Source organism: Mytilus galloprovincialis, chromosome 12, assembly GCF_965363235.1.
Source record: "Mytilus galloprovincialis chromosome 12, xbMytGall1.hap1.1, whole genome shotgun sequence".
NCBI classification, from domain to species: Eukaryota; Metazoa; Mollusca; class Bivalvia; order Mytilida; family Mytilidae; genus Mytilus; species Mytilus galloprovincialis.
Genome location: NC_134849.1, coordinates 27,608,003 through 27,626,052, shown reverse-complemented (window position 1 = coordinate 27,626,052; position 18,050 = coordinate 27,608,003).

Here is an 18,050-nt window from a genome sequence, read left to right as displayed (position 1 = left end):
TCGTCTTTTAGAGAAATGTATAAGTCCTAGATTCTGTTACAAACTAAATTTTAACGAAAATCAAATAGCATTTTATTAATAGATATAGGAAGATGTGGTGTGAGTGCCAATGAGACAACAATTTAAAAATTAAACCATTATAGGTTAAAGTACGGCCTTCAACACGGAGCCTTGGCTCACACCGAACAACAAGCTATAAAGGGCCCCAAATTACTAGTGTAAAACCATTCAAACGGGAAAACCAACGGTCTAATCTATATAAACAAAATGATTATTTAATAGGAAATGTCAATTCATTTTTCCTGGACAGGGGGAAAGCATTAGGGGAAAGGGGAGGGGAAGTAAACAAATTGTTGATTTCCCTTGAAAATAAGAGGGGAATGAAATATGACATTCCGTTTAAAAAACATATATCTTCTTAGTTATCAAAAAATAAATAGTTTAATTTGTTGCTGAATAAAATCACAAAAAGAAAGTTTTTAATTCTGTTGATTTTTGCTCCCGTCAATCAAATTGTCTGCAATATTTTTTTAAGTACAGTCTCACTCTTAAATCTTCATTATAAACAGCTGCATTGTTAATAAAAGGGTGCGCATATATATTGTTTTTATATTGGCTACATATTATGTCCTTGGACAAGCTGTACTTGGCCACTGATACATTGTACCTGTCTTGGGAATTTGGCGTTGTCTCATCATCGACTCTGAAGTGCCTGTGTTTAAAACTTACGTCTGCCATCTTTCAGTCTGAAGTGTGGGAATATATATTAAAATCAAAATCTTGCGATAACTAAGGCGTCTAGAGCAAATCATTGCGATAACTAAGACGTCTTGTTGTTAGATATAGCGAAATATTGCGATAAATAAGGCGTCTTGTTATTTATAGCAAATAATAACGACAAATAAGGCTTCTTCGTTTTAATTATAGCAATACATTGCTCTAAATATGGTGCCTTGTTGTTAGATATAGCGAAACTATTGCGATAAATAAGTCGTCTTATTACATAAAGCAAATTCTTGCGATAATTAACTCTTCTTACTGTTAAATATAAAAAATCATTGTGCTAAATAAAGTGCCTTGTTGTTAAATATAGCGAAATATTGCGATAAATAAGGCGTCGTATTGCAATATACAAAATATTATCGCGATAATTATCATATATGGTTTAGTTATAAACAATAATACAAGGCAGCTCCAGGCTTCCGTACAAGCTATTGTATATTATAGTGTTATTAACTGGCTGTTTCTGTATTGGCACTGGTATAGATTCAAGGTTTGCTATATAGGCTTCGAGACCCGTAGGGTCGAGGGCAAATACAGCTGACAGAAAATCTATAAATAATCCAACTTTTTCAATACAGAATTGTTCTGAATGCTGTATTACATTCATTAAATGTGAATGTAGGGCCGATATTTCCAATACGTACTGGCAATGATGTGAATATAGAGCCAATATTTCCAATACGGACTGGCAATGATGTGAGTATAGGGCAAATATTTCCAAAACGTACTAGTACTGGCAATGATGTGAATGTAGGGCAAATATTTCCAATACGGACTGGCAATGATGTGAATATAGGGCAAATATTTCCAATACGGACTGGCAATGATGTGAATGTAGGGCCAATATTTCCAATACGGACTGGCAATGATGTGAGTATAGGGCAAATATTTCCAATACGTACTAGTACTGGCAATGATGTGAATGTAGGGCAAATATTTCCAATACGGACTGGCAATGATGTGAATATAGGGCAAATATTTCCAATACGTACTAGTACTGGCAATGATGTGAATGTAGGGCAAATATTTCCAATACGGACTGGCAATAATGTGCATATAGGGCAAATATTTCCAATACGGACTGGCAATGATGTGAATGTAGGGCCAATATTTCCGATACGGACTGGCAATGATGTGAATGTAGGGCCAATATTTCCGATACGGACTGGCAATGATGTGAATATAGGGCAAATATTTCCAATACGGACTGGCAATGAATCTTGAATTACATGCACAATATAGATGTATGTTTACATGTAATTAAGGATTCATTGCCAGTCCGTATTGGAAATATTGGACCGGGCCGAAAAGCAATATATATAGATCACGGGATTTATATGACCAGGACGACGTCACCAGTATGAAACATGCCATTTTGGTAGTATAAGGACTGTTTTAATCGTACTTTTTTAATAAAACAAAATACTACGTAGTATATCTTGAAATTGCAATCTTTACATTTCGATATAAAGATCAACACAAAACAGTCATGATTGTTTTATTGGTTACTTAAATAGTAAATGGATGTGTAAAATGATGAACAAATCTTGTGTTAACTAGAGCGTAAAGTGCTTTTCAATAAAGTTATTGTATGGTATTTTAATTAAACTAATAAATATTATCAAAGAGCCCTAGAAATGGACCTCTGTTCTAATATCATAAATAGGAACACTATACAAGTATATGTTCTTGTGCTGTGACACACGCTTTAACGAAATTCTTTGACAACTGATTGTTTAACGCCACTTTCAGCACTCTGTGTTATAGAAAGAGAAGAAGACGTCTATTTCCATAAAACGGCTCACAAAGAGCACATTACGAAATAAGACATTATTCTAGGCACTAAAGTGCACAGAGAAAGCAACAGACGTTCGTCAGGAAACTAACACTGGCAATACATTTTGTACTAGTATAAATTAGTATAAAAAAATGAGGACACTAATACGGAAGCGTATATTACCCTCGTTTTAATACTTATAATCCAAGATGGCGATATAACTTTTAGCGAGAAAATGCTTTATTTCTCATTACTGCGATTTATTTTTTTCGACAAAATGCCTAACAAGGCATTTAGGCGCTTTGTTTTTTATCGCCTTAAAAATAAATCGTTTTAAATAACGCGACATATTATCAAAACGAGAAAAAAAATTACGATTAATTTATAAGTCAATAAAAATATCATGCAATAATAATAAATTGCCTTTTTTTTCTTATTACTGCGATTTATTTTTTTCGACAAAATGCCTAACAAGGCATTTAGCCGATTTGTTTTTTATCGCCATAAAAATAAATCGTTTTAAATAACGCGACAAATTATCAAAACGAGAAAACATTTTAAGATTAATTCATAAGTCAATAAAAATATCATGCAATAATAATAAATTGCCTTTTTTTCTTCGATATATTGTTTTATAAAGCAACAAATTGGTTTAAATTAAGGCGAGCAACGGGAAAGTTTCAGCTAAATCGAGATAAATATGGCACGATTTTAACCTGTTCATTTTCATTTTGATTTTGGAAGGATCAGGTCGCCATCACATTTGAGCATTTTATTTCAAGCAAATGGAGGTAAGATAAGAAACAATTTATTAAATGATATCTCGCCGCGATATAGCCTTGTTGTGCTCATGTGGCGTTAAACAAACAACAATCAATCAATCAATCATTAAGTTATTGTTGTAAAAAAACTTCTATAAAAAGGCTTTTCCACGTGTCTGCCGTAGTATACACACGTTATGGGAATTTTGTTTTTGATGCAAAAAAAAAACACAACCCTTTTTCTCCAGCTGTGAAAGTAAAATGGTCGCCTCATAAAATAATCAGGTTTAACTATAAATTAACATAGGGTGTCACGAAATTTACGTTGGAGAGAGCCAGTCGAGTTCTGATTTTTTTAATTCACAGTTGCGGCAAAATAAGATCCTTTGATGTTTTAATACTGAGTCACTACGAGTTCATTTGAACTATATAGACCCCCTCCCCCTATATAAAGTTCCAATGACTGTTCTTGTGACTCTTGTTACTTCGAAGTGTTCAGCGAGAAAAAAAATCTCGTGCAGTACTGAAAAAATGAAGGGGCAGATTAATTATAATTGTTCGGTTAATATAAAAAAGAAGATGTGGTGTAATTGCCAATGAGACAACTCTTCACAAGAGACCAAATGACACAGAAATTAACAACTATTATAGGTCACCGTACGGCCTTTAACAATGGGCAAAGCCCCTACCGCAATGTTTTTGTGTGTGCAATAAACAGTACAAAGACGACAAATTTTGTCAACTGTTTTCTGTTCTTTAGTCAGGTTGTTGTCTCTTTAGCACATTCCCAATTTCCATTCTCAAATTTAGTAAACAAAAATTTCCCTCTATGATCTATCCTTATTTTCCATATTTTTTTTACAATAAATACTGACATGACGTATTGTTAACTTCGTATTAAAAATAAGCTGTTTTAGTCCGCCATACCAGGAATAAATAAATGACTGTCTAATCATGTTGAACATTACAGCCATCGGATTTGACTATGTACGTTCAATCAAAAACTTTGATTACCTTTCTTGCTGGCTGAAGCGTAACATCGTTCTTAGGTTTACCTTTACTACCCTAATTTGAGAGTGGACTAATCAATTTATCGTCTGTTGGACTAAACTACTTCAAAATAAGGGTAATAAAGGTAAACCTTATAAGCTAATAACGACTTTACGCTTCAGCTAGCAAGGTTGCTAACAAAAGATTTTGTTTGAACCTGTACATACTCAAGTCCGATTGCTGTAATGTCTGTATTATAAGCTAGTTTAAAAAATGAGGGAAATTTGATGTCACACGCCAAGCTGACAAACTATGGCACTTTATAATGTGATTAAATCTTTTGATCTGTTCTTGTATTTTACAGGTCAGCTTAGAGATCCCTTGCAATTACTGTAAGTATAATATGTGTATGAACAGAGATGTGGTAACGTTATATCATCGTATATGGCAAGCAGTTCTCGTCAAAACTATGTTTAAAACATTTTTCGAAAAATTAACACACTGAGAATTAAAAAAAACCACAGATTAAAAAACCTGAAAACACACACTAAGAATAAAAACATACACATTGAGATATCAAAAAGACGCACTGAGATTACAAAAATATAAATAACACACAGTGAGCTTTGAAAATTACACACTGAGACTTCAAAAATTACACAATGAGATTTATGTACATGTTGTGTGCAAGTTGTAAAAAGTAAAATAACAAAAAATCCGAATTCCAAGGACAATTCTAAAGAGAAAGTCCTTATTATCACATGGCAAAAACAAGGGGATGGCTCAAACACATCAAACGAATGGAGAGCAACTGTCATATTCCTGACTTGGTACAGGCATTTTATAATGTAAAAAATTGTGGATTAAACCTGTTTTTAAAGTTTTAAATACATACAGATGCATTAGAACTCTCGAGTTTCCTAATAATGTCAATTAAAGATACAGGAGATTTACGGAAATTCTTCACATCTTTACTAATCGTAACTTAAACAGACCTTGGACTGCTGATGACATAAACTTAATCGAAATAACAATTTGAGCCATGAACTCAGGCTACAAATTAAAAGCGAGTTCTGTCTCCTAGTTGTTTAAGATTGTAATAGATACAGATTAGATATGCAAATTAGATCTGTGCGCAGAAAAAGTGCGCACAAATCTCATTGTGTAATTTTCAATTCTCAGGATGTGTTTTTCAGTTTATTTCATCTCAGTAATTTTCTTTCTAATTCTCAGTGTGTAAATTTTTCGAAAAATGGTTTAAACATACTGAGTTTTGACGTGAACGGCTTGCAATAAACGTGGCAATTATGGGTATCCCATACCTTGTTTCCATATCAAACGTGGAATATTAGTAAAATTAATTAACATGAAAAATATACATAATTAATTTATCAATATCTAAAATTGGTGAATGTTGCATACTCATTTCTGAGTAATTTACCTTTGAACCATGGTCTCCAATCATTGGAGTTTTTTAACATAAAGTGTCTTGAAACTTTATGTGAGTCACTGAGTGGCTTGATATATATTTCAGTGCAGATATCTAGCTTCTACTTCTTTTAAAAACAGCGACAAAAAGACTCAAGTCAACATCATTGGAGGTTTTATTATGTTATATTTTCCATTTGTAAACTCAGTTAAAATGTCAAAATATATCTATAACTTTTGAAGCTATTGATACATTTTAATTTTGTTTTAATTTATAAAATGGCAAATATAACAAAACAACGCTCTTCGGTCTTCACCTGAGCACTCGTACATATAGAATAAAAGTATATTAGATTCTTGAAAAAATAAGTATGACATTTATAAAATATAGGTGTTTGCAATAATTCACTTGTTTAATATTTTCAGCTAGTCTATTAGACCTTCCTGAAGAATTAGTGATAATGGTACTTAGTTATATTCCTGTGTCGGAGTTACTTTATACAGTCTGTAAAATATGCAGAGGTCTAAAGGATGTTGTGCGAAAAATGCAAAGCTTGTGGACTATTGTAGAATTTGACGATTCCTATACTATAGACATTGCAATGATGGAAATGATCGTGAAAAATAATCAGCTTGTATGTCTCAATCTAAGTAACCAAAATATTACTTTTGGGTCACACAGATTTACCAAATTGATGCTAAAGCTTACTCCTACTATTCAAGAATTGTATGTAGAAGAAACACCGCTAAACAATCTTGCATTTGTAATGTCCTTGCGAAATTTAACCACCCTTGATATAAGTGGGACATCAATAAATGATAACCAAGTAGTAATATTGTCACATGCTTCACAACTGAGACACCTTTATATTTCATTCACTAAGGTTACTGCTGCAACCATTGCAGATTTGTCTCGAAATTTCAAATTTCTTGTTATTTTTGATGCATGCCAAATTTATTTTATGTTTACTGATATTTGTTTGATTGTATCATCATGTGAGCAACTTAGATTTTTACATGTTTCATTCTTTTCACAGTTTGACATAGATCAAGCTGTTCAGTATGTAAATCAACAGCTTTCAATTGAAAGACAATTGAAGCTGACTGTATTTTAAGTTATATATTGTCGCATATATAGGGTATGAACTTTAAGTTTATATATGTACAGTGTATAGACATATTTTGACAACAAATAAGTAAAACTACGCCACTACTCGGTTCAAGTAGAAAAATATGTTTTTTATGACGTTTTTAGACACATATCTTCTTGCACCAGTTGATACAAGTTTATCTTTTAAAACGTATCAACCCTATGTTCTTACTTCAAATCCTAGCATTTAGTGCTGGTCGTTTTGTCCTAAAACTGCAAATACAGATACTTGAATGGTTCAAACAATATTTTTATGTTTACCAAAATACTAAAATCATATGATATGAATCAAATATCATTTTTTGCATTTATATTTTTTTTTAATTGTCGAAGTTCAAATTATTTGAAAATATTTTTATATGGGTATTTATCTGTGGTCACTACGATAAAGATATATATGTGTATAGTGCATATATCTTAAATGTGTTGCATCAAATTTGGAGAGAGGAAATCTCTTATTTTTTAATTTTATTAACAAAAATGCATTGTTTGAAAGAATTCACGGCAATTTTTGAAAGCGTGAAATAAATTATGAAAGTGCTGCTCAGAGTAGGATTGGGAATGATAATCTAAAATTCAGATTTTCAAGATATTGTTTCTCCTTTATTAGTTACAACTGCATTTACTGGTAGTATTAAACTTCAGGGATTTTTTCTATATGTTTGTAAGATGTATGTAGATATGTTTGCTGAATTTGTAAATAAACCAAAAAGGTAACTTCCATGTTCGTTGGCTCATATTTTGTTTTCTGCAAAAAAAGTTGTGAATTTGCGAGATCTGCAACATATTCAGAAAATAGTAATGTAGAAGGAACTGATAAATTAACAAGGTCATAACGAAAGTATTTAAGTACGTGCAGTTGCGTCAACAAAAAGTCATCATGAAATGTACAATACAATATGAACCCCTAATTTAAATAGAATGAAAAGTTGAACTTAAAACTGGCTTTATTCTCAATCTGTGACCTCCAACATGCTTGCCTCATTATAAGCATGTTTTAGTTACGATTTTGCTTTTGAAGTATATAACCGTTTACTTTTTTTTTCAGAACATATTATAAAATGGCTGAAACTGTAAATCCTTTGCGTTACCCAGGTGACACTGCTTCAACGGATGAGTTAGTTGCTTATTATTTTACTTCTTCATATACGGCTAAAGAAATAGCTGGATTTTTACTTTTCGTTCATAATAAATTTGTTAGTGTTAAGACAGTCTACAGAATGATGAAAAGACTTCGACTGAGAAGATATGGTGCAGAGAGTCCATTGATTAATATCGTTCAAAAGATAATTCAACTGCACAAACAAGGATACTCTAATATTGGATATAGAGCAATGTGGAAAATACTTAATTCTTGCTGTGGCATCAATGCTACTCAGGAAACGGTGAGAATTGCACTGACAGCTATACATTATGATGGTGTAGTTGCAAGATCTCGACGTCGACTTGTGCGAAGAAGATATTGTAATCTAGGACCAAATTTTTGTATTCACATAGATGGATATGATAAACTCAAACCCTTTGGAATATCAGTGCATGGAGCAATCGATGGCTTTTCTCGAAAAATCATTTGGCTAACTGCAAGTCATACGAATAAAAACCCACGTAATGTTGCGCTTAATTTTGTAGAATTCCTTAGACAATCCAAGCGTGTTCCACGATTGGTTCGGTCAGATGCTGGTACGGAGAACGTTATTATAAGGTCGATACAAATAGCGTTACGTGCAGTTCACAATGATAACATGTCAGGGTACAGAATTTTTTCTGAGGGGCGATCAACTGGGAATCAAAGGATTGAGATGCTGTGGAGTTTTCTGTGTCCTTACTTCACCACATTCTGGAGAAATATGTTTAAAGACATGATAGATAACGGAGAGCTCAATAACACAAATCCAGTTCATCTAGAGTGTGTACGTTTTTGTTTCCTGCCAGTTATACAACAACATTTAGATATTTTCAAAAATATGTGGAATAGTCATAGAATTCGGTCACAACGTCAAGTTGATCAAAACTATGGCGTCCCGGATGTTATGTACAACCAGCCACTACTTTATGACGCTGTCGACTATTCCTATGACATACCATGTGACGAAAGTTTCTTTGATGACATTACTAGGCTCTACACCAAACCAATGCTGCCCAGAGGCTGTTCAGAAGAGTTCTGTCAATTCATCCAGCAAATTACAAGTGTGAATCTGGATGATTTCAACGTCGTGGACACACCACAGGAAGCAAAAACACTATTTTGTATGCTTACTTCTGTTCTCCCTTGAGATACGAATCATAAACCTTTACTATTTTGAAAAAAAAGTGTTTATGAAAGCTGTGTTTTGCTAGGTTTTTGATTATTGATTTTAGTTTATTTCTCATCAACGTGTGAAAATGTTCGAGATATATATGAATTCATGGGTATCGACTTTTATTATTCTATCAGAAATCAGTTTATTTTGGAAAATTGTTAACCAACCCACATTTCTGTTTTCAATAGTGAAGAATTAAGTAAACTTATATTATCGTTATGAAAATTATTTGTTATTTGCCGCTGTAAGTAAAACAGCAATCAATTTAATAAAGACATATAAATATATAACAAAACAGTTATCGTTATGCCACAGACCGTGATGACGACAGCCTAATACATTCCATAATGTACAAATTGTTATATAATTAAACAATATACTAGGTGTCTAAATCGCTCATTCGATGAATCTCTGTTATTGGGCTGTGAAATTGAGGCCAAGATAAGGTCACACTTTAACGATTTCCGGTAATCTAACTTTACTCATAGGAGCCTGAATCGCTAACCTGGTTTTAATAGCTATATATATATATTTATATATATATATATATATATATATATATCAATTTGCAGGAATTGACCGAAAAGCAACAAGAGTGGACACACTTATATTTGTCGCCTGTTCTAATATTCTCATTTTAATTTATGTTGATAATACAAAAAAGATTTTTTTTCTTCAAGCATTACTTTAAATTAACATGTAAGTGATAAATGTAATGCATTAAAGTCGAACTAAACCCTTTCACACAGACATGTAGGCTTTACAATCATTCCTAACATCGAATTCCGTTAGCATATTGCTAAAATTTTCTCAGAAACAAACCTCATAGAAAAAAATGAACCATGAAATGATGTCAAGGTAAAATGACACATGCCGGACAGATTGGTACACCCTACAATTATTAAATACGCCATACATAGTTTGACTATCCTAAAGTATCTGAAAAACAGACCAATTCAAAGAAATCCAACATTGGCATATGAACCATGAACGTAAGGTAAAAGTTCGACGAAACAAAAATATTAATTTTAAATTACCCATTTAGGTTGCAAAATCCCGGCAATTTTCCCAGGAGTAACGAGAGTTATTGCCTGTTTTATGTATACTAACAGCATTACATTTTTATCCTATTAAGTATGCAAAAACAGCGTTAAAAATACACAATTCCAATACTTGAAATTCAGCTGATTGGTTGATCTGTCGTGATCCCAAAGATTCACAAAGATACATATAAATACATTTCCTCCGCTGAAATGTAACTCCTCAGTGAAGCTATTGTAAAGGTAATATATTAATGTTGACGTAATCTTCAATATCAAATGACGCTGAAACTGTATACCAAGAGAAGAGAAGACAATGAAATGGTTAAAAAAAACATGAATGAGACTTCGTAGACTTGAACCATTGTGCACCTCTTATTGGATCTGCTTATCCTTCCGGAGCACCTGAGATCACCCCCAGTTTTTGGTGGGGTTCGTGTGTCTCAATCTTTATTTTTCTATGTTGTGTTAAGTGTTGTTTGTCTGTTTGTCTGTGTCTGCTTCTTTTTTAACCATGGCTTTGTCAGTTTTTTTTTTTTTTTAATTAATTATGAGATTCAACGTCCCTTTGGTATCTTTTGCCACTCTTTTTCTTATTTCGTTTTAGTTCAATATAATTTTTGGGATTTCTATTTAAAAAACATGGACTTTGCCATTGCCTAAAAATGAGGGTACCAATGTTGTATCCGCAACTTCTCCTGAACCACTTAATATTATTTGATAAAACTTTCTCAGATTCTTCATGATGTAATGCTATTGAGCACCTCCTATTTTGTTTTTGCTCAAAATAATTTTTGGGTTTTCCCCTGCAAAACCATAGACTTTTCAATTGTCCAAAAAACAATCAATACCCAGGGATTCTTACATAAGGTGTAATTAAGAGTAAAATTCAAATCGGAAAGTCCCTAATCAAATAGCAAAATAATAAGCTAAAACACATTAAATGAATGGATACCACCTGTCATATTCCTGAATTGGTACAGGCATTTTCTTATGTAGAAAATGGTGTGAACTAAACCTGGTTTTATAGCTTGCTTAACCTCCCACTTGTATGACAGTCGCATGAAATTACATTATATTGATAACGATGTGTGATCAAAACAAACAGAGATAAAAGAAAAAAATGTCCAAAATAGGGGTACAGCAGTCATTATTGTGTTATAATCTTAATCACTATAAAAACAAACAACTATGTCATCAAAGAAGCGGGAAAAGACATACAGACACAGCACACCAGCAAAAAAGACAAGCATACAAATTTCACCAAAGCACAACAACACTATATGACGGGATGTATAAGTACCGAGCCACGTCAAATGGCCATTATCAAAAATTTACTAAACAGTGAAGGTAACAATACACAGTTAGAAGATTAGTTTCGCATTTTGGCCATGTGTAAGCATAAAAGATTTTGTACAATAAAATTGAATTTAGATAGTTGAAGAATAATATAGCCTTCCAATATAAAAAAGAATATATGGTGTAATTGCCAATGAGACAACTCTTCACAAGAGACCAAATGACACAGAAATTAACAACTATTTGTCACCGTACGGCCTTCAACAATGAGCAAATCCCATACATCATAGTCAGCTATAAACGGTCCTGGAATGACAAATGTAAAAAATTCAAACGAGAAAACTAACGACCTACAAATAAATGTACAAGAAACATATATGTAACACAGCAACCAACGACAACCACTGAATTACAGGCTCCTGACTTAAGACAGGAACATACATACATAATGTGGCGGCGTTAAATATGTTAGCGGGATCCAAACCCTCTCCCGAACCTGGGACAGTGGTGTAACAGTACAAATAAAAATCAGTTGACAAAGGCTTAACTCGTCAGATGGATACACATAGAAAAAACAAAAAAAGAGTGATAGTGGCTGGGCACTTATACATCCCAAAAACAAAAAGGCCATTAGTAAAGATCTGAGAGTACTCACAGTAACTGGCAGTAGGTTTATATGTCTAGAATGTTTTAGCATGTTTTATATGCTATTTTGATTTTCACATCCGTACCGCCCATAGGTCCGGAAATTACTGTAGTATTTTTCAACAAAAATTTGACCCTCGATCTTTTCAATTCAATTTTATGTAAAAACGGGGAAAAAGGTATAGTTTTTTTTTACACGTCTATAAATAAATGTCTATAGTTTCAGGAAAGGTATCAATAAATAATGGATTGAAATTCAACTTTGAACCACACTTTGGAGACTTGTTCATCCCCTTTTTGCAATATTTTGTATTAAATAGATGTAGATTGTTGCCATAGTATCACCAAAAAGAGATTACATTTCACCATTATAACTATGCATAAGAATAATAGTTACGCTAGGTCATCCAACAGAAACGGTTGAAAATGTATATCTAAGCGAAAAAAGTACATTATTTCACGAACGTTACATATAGTTGATACAGGGTAAACAGAATAAAAGTGATATTTTTGCAATATTCGTGCATAAAACATTTTAAAAAACATTGTTATCATTGTTTCAAACTGCAAAGAAAAAAATGTAAAAATTAGAAAACTTTGAAATCTGCTATCCGCTTACAATTGCATTGGGTTACATCTGGTCACCTTATACACATATATATATATATATATAAACAAGTCTAAATTGAAAACAACGTTCAAACCTATGATTGCCTTGGATAAAAACCGCAATTTTTATACGTGTGCATGTAAAACAATTTCTTGGTAGAGGGGTCTAAATACAGCACAAACATCATTTTCCAAAAGACCAAAAAAGTGAGAAAGAATATTTTAACAAAACGCATTTGACTAGCAGGTCGAACAACTGATGTTCTTAAACTCTGCTGACTGCCATTGGCGATTTCCAAATAAACGGATCACCAGGTGTTACAAAATGGATCTTATTATTAATTTATTATCAAACAGAAAACAACAAACTTGCGGAAAAGATGGTATACCGCAAACATAAGGTGCAAAAATTTGTACACCATATCCGGATTTAGACAATTGATGTCTCTTCAGTGATGTTAGGAATCGAAACGGTATTTGGAAGGCCATAAAACTTACCTCAATTTAGGATAGACTCTTGAATTTTGAAAGAGTCAAAATAGGATGAACGGATCATATAAACCCGAAGGCAAATATAATACAAGCCCAAACGAAAAAATATAAACAAGTCTAAATTGAAAACAACGTTCAAACCTATTTATATATATATATATACTTTGGTAATCTGTGGTCACCTTACACATATATAGACTTTAGTTAAATCTGGTCATCTAACACAGCTATACTTTGGGGATACCTCTCGTCAAATTATACAGATATATACCTGGGTTATCTCTAATCACCGTACACAGATATACTCATGGTAACATCTGGTCACCTTACACTGATAAAAGACATGGGTTACGTTTGGTCACCTTACACAGATAAACACATGATAACACCTCACAGAGATATAGTCTTGGGTTACCTCTGTTTACTGCACACAGATATAGACATGGGTAACATCTGGTCACCTTACAGTAATATAGACTTGGGTTATCTCTGTAACCTTACACATAGATAGTCCTGGGTTATCTCTGGTCACAAAACACATATATAGTCTTGCTTTACCTCTGGTCACCTTACAAATATATATAGTCTTGGGTTACCTCTTGTCACCGTACACATATATAGACTTGGGTTATCTCTTGTCACCATACACATATATCAGTCTTAGATGACCTGTGGTCATCTTACACATATATAGACTTGGGTTACCTCTGGTTACAGATATAAGTCTTGAGTGACCTTTGCTCACCGTACACATATATCAGTCTTTGGTGACCTTTGGTGACCTGTGGTCACCTAACACAAATATAGTCTTGGGTTACCTCTGGTCAGCGTACCAAGATGACCAGAGGTCACTCAGTTTATATATGTGTAAGGTACATATGAACGGTGACTAGACGTTACCTAGTATTTATCTGTGTCTGTATCGAGATCTATGTAAGGTGACCATAGGCAACCCCATTCTATATCAGTGTAAGGTGACCAGATGTAACCAGTCTATATACATGTAAGGTTGCGATAGGTAACTTATGTCAATATCTCTGTAATGTGACCGGATACACCTCAAGTCTATATCTAGAAATGTGTAAGGTGGCCAGAGGTAACCAAGGGTGTGTTTGGATATACACCTGAGGCGGCCTATGGTTACCAGTAAGTACCTTTAGTTTGATATTTTATACACAAAATATCAAACCATAGGTACCTATGGGTAACCATAGGCCGCCTCAGGTGTATATCCAAACACACCCTGTGTATAAAATATCCAACCATAGGTACCTATGGGTAACCATAGGCCGCCTCAGGCGTATATCCAAACACACCCCAAGTCTATATATATGTAAGGTGACCAGAGGTAACCACAGTCTATATCTATGAACGATATTTAAATCTGTGGGTGTGTTTGGATATACGCCTGAGGCGGCCTATGGTTACCCATTGGTACCTATGGTTTGATATTTTATACACAAAATATCAAACCATAGGTATATATGGGTAACCATAGGCCGCCTCAGGTTTATATCCAAACACACCCTGTGTAAGGTGACCAGAGGTCACCCAAGTCTAAATAAGTGTAAGGTGACCAGAAGCAATCCTTCTATATATATGTTAGATGACCATTGGTCACCCAAATCTATATACAAATAAGGAGACCACAAGTAATCAAGGTCTATATCGGTGTAATGTGACCAGATTGAATCCAAGTCTATACTTGTGTCTTTATCTAGATACGTGTTAGGTGACAAGAGGTAACCAGGTCTTTATATGTGTATGTTGACCAGAGGTAACCAAGTCTATATATGTGTAAGGTGACCAGAGGCTACCACAGTCTATTTCTATGAACCGTGACCAGAGGTTAACCTAGTATATATCTGATTCTTTAACTAGATCTGTGTAAGGTGACCAGAGGTGACCAAAGTCTATACTTGTGTTAGGTGACCAGAGGTAACCCAAGTCGATACTTGTGTAAGGTTACCTGATGTAACCATAGTCGATATACATGTAAGGTGACCAGGGCTAACTAAGTATATATATGTTAAAGGTGATCAGAGGTAACCCTTGTATATATCTGTGTAAGGTGACCACAGGTAACCTAAGTATATATCTGTATTGAGTAACCAGGGTTTATCTTATTTTATATATGTATCACTTAACCAGATTTTGATAAGATGTTTTGATATAAGACCAGACATAACAATATATCGTCTGTTTCTGTGTCAGATGCCCAGATGTTGCCAGTCCCCCCCTTTATTGTTAAGTTAAATGGTTGTTTTAAAATAATTTGCTGTTTATATGATGAAATTAAAGAAAATAAATATATAGCTGTGTAAGGTGGCCAGAGGTAACCATAGTCTGTATGTGTTAGTTGACGCTTTGTAATCAATACTTTGAAACATCATTTGGTTATACCTTTCTCGTATGATAAAATGGTTATCGTTTAAAGGGATATACAGACATTGACTGGTTATCTGTTATCTCCAAACACCGATTATTTTTTACATTGCCCTTGCTAATACACCGATATTGACATCGGTTACCTCTGGTCACCTTACGGCAGAATTCTATTTTTAGAACCTTAATATTACTACGCAAATAGCACTTTTTCAGAGGTGACCTGTGGGCACCTTTCAGCGTAACTATTATACACGTGTATAACTATTGGAAATCTATGGACGATGCTCTTTCCATAAATATACTTAACGATTGAATGCTTCTATTTGTAAATGCATTGGATTGTAAAATGCGTATATTTTGTATGAAGCACGCTTCCTTCTATAAAAATGTGCGCACGGTCAACGCTTTTACAACTCTATAGAACTACTAAAAAAAGCATTCAATACTTCTTATTACATTTTTTTGGCTCGGATCATGAAAGTACAATTTCTATCAGGTTCTTTCTTTTATTTATCTGTGCACTTTATTGTGGAAGCCAATAGCATACATATACATTCATGTGGAAGGTCATGACATCATGAATGTTACATTTCATTTTGAAATGAAGGTTAATTTCAGAATAATTATAAAAAAGGAAGATTTTGGTGTAATTTCCAATGAGACAACTCTTCACAAGAGACCAAATGACACAGAAATTAACAACTATAGGTCACCGTACGGCCTTCAACCATGAGCAAGCCCATACCGCATAGCCTGTCAGCTATAAAAACACGAGATTGCTGTTTGCTGATCAAATTAACGTATTATAATGAAATACTAGAACACACCCGCGACTTCGCGGGCATTCTATCACATGAATAATTTTAGCGCATATCTGTGTATTATGAACATTCATATTACTATAAATATAAAGTGTATTTGCTTTTTACTTTCAATTCTCAGTTTACTAATCGATCTACGGCGGTCATTGATACATTTCACAGACCCTGTCTATTTAATTAACTCTGTGACCGCCGTGGAAATGATATCAGATAGAAAATACACTTTATTCGTAGTATATACATGTATGTTCAAAGTATACTCCCTGGAGGTAACCGTAGCCAGTGCCTATTCCATAACGGTCAACCATCTCGTGATGGCGTCCGTAAAACTTACGAAGAGATGACCTCAACTTCACCACTTGGAACCCTTGATTTAATAGTTTCCTTGTTAGCAGCAACCCTCTATCAAGAAAATCATGATAGGAAACACCAGCCCTGGACTAGCGTATCAACTGGGAGATATATACTCCGTACGCAGGTGCTGCTGGAATGTTGCTACATAGAAATGGAAAGTTCACAATTGGAAAGCTGAAATCATCTCTTTTATCGTAAAGTTTTGTTTTCAACCGACCCTCATTGTTAATTTCTAGATGTAAGTCAAGATATGAGGCAGACTTTACTGTATCTGTTGTATCCTTTATCTCAAGTTCAATGGGATAGATGCGTCCAACATAGTCACCAAATTTTGAATTATTTAGTGAGAGAACATCATCTATATAGCGGAAAGTAAAGTTGAAGGATACAGCTAACTTCTTTTCTTTCTTCTTAATGTGCGGCTGCATGACTATAAGGAGATGTGTGACATCTTTAAATGACCTTTGTGTAACCTTAACCTTCTACATCATGGTCAAATAATAACCTCTTAATAAAGTAATATATAGAGACGTTATGTTTTAGTCATCTAAATAAGTGTTCTCTAGTTGTAGTAAATATTTATCACTTCCTGAAAGTTGACGTTTACGGATTAATAACTCCTACAAGGGTTATCATAGAACCGGGCCCAAATAAAGATTGTAAAGCTTAAAAAGAAAGGTCTCCTCAATTTTCCTTTATATGCAATTGTTTGAGATTTTTGCAAATAACTCGAGTTTCCCACCTATTTTGGGGAAAATAAGGATCTCAGAATTTACTGTTTGTCACTTGCTTAACCACAATATTTTCAATATTTTCTCAGAATCTTTTATAAAGAAAATACCATACCCCTGTCCCCCCCTTAAAGTAAGATGGTCGGTCTTTTAATACATTGTTACTTGGATGGTGAATTGTCTCAATGGCACTCATACCACATCTTCTTTTTATGAAAAAAGGTCAAGGATTAATGACACATGTCAGACTAATGTGAACTAGTGGAGCATCTGTATACCAAATATTAAAGACCATGCCTCATACTTCACGAGATATGGACCTTAGCAATAAAATTAGATGCAACAGTTATACCACCATCGTCAGTAAAACAGTCCTATGTATTGTAGGCGAGACATAAACCATTGTACTATCAACTGAATGGGGACTTAAGTTTAATCAGTATTAATACCCTGTCAAGTGAAAGAAATACATACATATTAAA